A 4,535-nucleotide genomic window follows, 5' to 3' on the forward strand; every position below is an offset into this window, starting at 1 on the left:
ATATTTTAGTTGAAATCCGATGGCTCCGTGAGGCCTCCATAGGAAGCAATGACACTTCCTCTCTCAAGATCCATAAAGGTACTAAAAACATATTTAAATCGGTTCATGTGAGTACAGTGGTTCATTATTAATATTATAAAGCGACGAGAATATTTTTGGAGCGCCAAAAAAACAAAATAACGACTTATTTAGTGATGGCCGATTTCAAAACACTGCTTCAGGAAGCTTTGAAGCATAATGAATCTGTGTGTCGAATCTGCTGTTCGGAGCGCCAAAGTCACGTGATTTCAGACGTTGGCAGTTTGACACGCGATCTGAATCACGACACACATTTGTGCTCCAATGCTTCATGAAGCAGTGTTTTGAAATCGGCCATCACTAAATAAGTCGTTATTTATTTTTTTATTTTTTTTGGCGCTCCAAAAATATTCTTTCGCTTTATAATATTAATATTGAACCACTGTACTCACATGAACTGATTTAACTATGTTTTTAGTACATTAATGGATCTTGAGAGAGGAAATGTCATTGCTGGCGATGCAGGCCTCACGAAGCCATCGGATTTCAAATAAAATATCTTAATTTGTGTTCTGAAGATGAATGAAGGTCGTACGGGTGTGGAACGACATGAGGGTGAGTAATAAATGACAGAATTTTAATTTTTGGGTGAACTAACCCTTTAAGACTAGCAAACAAGAGTTTTTTTTGTCTATGTTCTATGTTATTCAAGAATATGTTAAAAGTTCAGTTCATACATATAATGACTAGCCTATACACCTATTATATGATGTTTTTATTTTTAAATGTATTGATTTATTTTTTACATTTTTTTATAAAGTTAAAATGTCAGAGTGATCAATGTCCTGATATCACTTGATAATTGATCAAAACTGCTTATTTATATTAAAATTATTATTATTATTATTATTATTTAAAGGATTAGTCCACTTTTAAATAAAATTTTCCTGATAATTTACTCACCCCCATGTCATCCAAGATGTTCATGTCTTTCTTTCTTCAGTCGAAAAGAAATTAAGGTTTTTGATGAAAACATTCCAGGATTATTCTTCTTATAGTGCACTTCAATGGACTCCATACAGTTGAAGGTCAAAATTACAGTTTCAGTGCAGCTTCAAAGGGCTTTAAACGATACCAGATGATGAATAAGAGTCTTATCTAGAGAAACGATCAGTCATTTTCGAAAAAATACAACGGTATATGCTTTACAAACACAAATGATCGGCTTGCACGTGCTTCCACCAAAACCACACTTTCGTATTCTTGAAAAAGCTTGTGCTGTATGTCCTACTCCTTCCCTCTTCTGCTTACAGAACAAACGCGGAGCCAGTTTTGTTTTTTTCCGTAAGTAGAATAGGGAAGGCGCAGGACATACAGCGTAAGCTTTTTGAAGAATGTGGAAAACGGAAGCACGTGCAAGGCGATCATTTGTGTTTATAAAGCATATACAGTTGTATTTTTTTCCGAAAATGACTGATCGTTTTGCTAGATAAGACCCTTATTACTCATCTGGTATCATTTAAAGCCCTTTGAAGCTGCACTGAAACTGTAATTTTGACCTTCAACCGTTTGGAGTCCATTGAAGTCCACTATAAGGAAAATAATCCTGGAATGTTTTCATCAAAAACCTTAATTTCTTTTTGACTGAAGAAAGAAAGACATGAACATCTTGGATGACGTGGGGGTGAGTAAATTATCAGGAAATTTTATTTAAAAGTGAACTAATCCTTTAAAGTAATTTTTCAGTTTTATGAAGTTTAGTTCAGATGAACTGTGAAATGACGTGTTGCGACTTCTTAAAATAAATATATTTAAAATAAAATGGAACATTGGAAAAATATAAAACTTTTTTGAAAACAATCTTTAAGGGGCCGTGTTTTTGTAAGCACCACATTTTTAGAAAGCTGTTGTCATGAGAAATCGAATCCCCCCCAGGACCCAGGTGTTAATGCCTGATCAAAAGTTATCACGATCATGTCTTGAGTAATTATAACCTATTTCACTTTTGAGAAATGGGTTATACTCAAGGAGACCCGATTCCTGGGAGGACTCAATTTCTCACCACACTGCATCACGCTCGCAACAGTCATGTCCATATGACTCCAGTGGGTTAATAAATGCCTTCTGAAGCTAAACTAATCCATATTTAAAACTTTATAAACTATAATCACTGGCTTCCGGCACCGGCCGTACACGCGTTCACGAGAGAGTTGAGTTCCGGCGGAAGGGTGACCTCTGACCCGACTTATGATGTAGATGTAGCGTAAGCTCAGGTGAGAACTAACTAATGCAAACTGGAGTCATATGGATTACTTTTATGATGGATGGATGCGCTTTTTGGAGCTTCAGAAACTCAGGCAATATTCAGTGCCATTACAAAGCTGGGAAGAGCCAGGATATTATTTAAAGGTGCCCAAGAACTTTTTTTAAAAAGATGTAATATAAGTCTAAGGTGTCCCCTGAATGTGTCTGTGAAGTTTCAGCTCAAAATACCCCATAGATTTTTTTTTATTAATTTTTTTAACTGCCTATTTTGGGGCATCATTATAAATGAGCCGATTCAGGGCTACTGGCCCTTTAATTCTCTTGCTCCACGCCCACGGAGCTCGCGCATGCCTTGAACAGTGCATAAACAAAGTTTACACAGCTAATATAACCCTCAAATGGATCTTTACAAAGTGTTTGTCATGCATACTGCATGCATGCGTCGGATTATGTGAGTATTGTATACTGTTATATTGTTTACATTTGATTCTGAATGAATTTGAGGCTGTGCTCCGTGGCTAACGGCTAATGCTACACTGTTGGAGAGATTTATAAAGAATGAAGTTGTGTTTATGTATTATACAGACTGCAAGTGTTTAAAAATGAAAATAGCAACGGCTCTTGTCTCCGTGAATACAGTAAGAAACGATGGTAACTTTAACCACATTTAACAGTACATTAGCAACATGCTAACGAAACATTTAGAAAGACAATTCACAAATATCACTAAAAATATCATGTTATCATGGATCATGTCAGTTATTATTGCTCCATCTGCCATTTTTCGCTATTTTTCTTGCTTGCTTACCTAGTCTGATGATTCGGCTGTGCAGATCCAGACGTTACTGGCTGTTCTTGTCTAATGCCTTTCATAATGTTGGGAACATGGGCTGGCATATGCAAATATTGGGGTCATATTAATGATCCCGACTGTTACGTAACAGTCAGTGTTATGTTGAGATTCGCCTGTTCTTTGGAGGTCTTTTAAACAAATGAGATTTATATAAGAAGGAGGAAACAATGGAGTTTGAGACTCACTGTATGTCATTTCCATGTACTGAACTCTTGTTATTTAACTATGCCAAGATAAATTCAATTTTTCATTCGAGGGCACCTTTAATATAACTTTCAACACCATATTAAACCAACATCAGTACAAAGATACATTTCTAGGAACTAAATCTTTGAAAATATTTGTCCTTGTCTTTACTGTGGACTGTCTTATGCGTCATTGACCCTCATGCAATTTACAGTGATTGTCACTTCATCTTTCTCATACTTCCTGATCCTTTTTTGCTAGATTTTTGGCTTTAAAGCCAGAGCAGCAACTTTACACTGTAGCACTTGCACTGTTGTCAAGGATGTAAATAAGTGTTTGGAGCCCTTCGGAGCTCTGCTGGCTCAGCTCGTGTGGACTGCCTGGGAGGCCTGGTGTAATAAGAGATGTTTAATCGCCTCTTTCAGTAATTAATGTGCAATCACTGAAAGGCAAACAAATGGGAATTGCACAGCACTCAGCAAATGATCAGAACGGAGGGTATCAGCCACTCGGAGGATTTACATTTCCACTGAGAGAGAGAAAACCCAGCTTAAGTGAACTAAATATGGTTAAAGCTAAAGTGATTCTCATTTAAGAAAGCCATAAAGTGACACAATGCGAATGCAAGCATGCATTTTTAACAAGTTCGGGAAAGTAAAAAATGATAAAAATGTGGGTCCCCAAGGCATCACGTGGCTTTTGGATTACAGAGGGGGGATGTAGGTAGGCGAAGCTGTGATATTATTAACCGAAGATGTTTACATTTTAAATATGCCAGGAGGATATTTGCATATTTATCTCAAGCGGCTTAAATTTGCACCATCCTTGTATTTCCTGCATCGCAGAAACTCCTTACACTGGTTAAACCACAACAGCAAATGCTCATTTTGTGTTGTGGTCCCTGTGGTTTATTACAGCTCTTTTGAATATTTAATAATCATGGAGCTATTTTAGAAGCCTATAATCTATTCACTTTAGAATCTACTTCCTGTAGAATTAGCTTTTCTTTTTATTTATAAAGCCTTATTTTTCTAAAAAATTTATCTCCTCTGAACTGTTATGGGATATGCAAATATTCTCGAAACTAAATCAATTTTGGATTTCGCATATAGAGTATGTGACTTAGTTAGGTAGTTTCCATAAAAGAACCCAAGGAAAGGTTGCATTACCACATCCAGAATCCATCAAAGGATATTTGAAAAAATTAAGATAA

The sequence above is a fragment of the Megalobrama amblycephala genome, linkage group LG15, assembly GCF_018812025.1.
Source record: "Megalobrama amblycephala isolate DHTTF-2021 linkage group LG15, ASM1881202v1, whole genome shotgun sequence".
NCBI lineage: Eukaryota > Metazoa > Chordata > Actinopteri > Cypriniformes > Xenocyprididae > Megalobrama > Megalobrama amblycephala.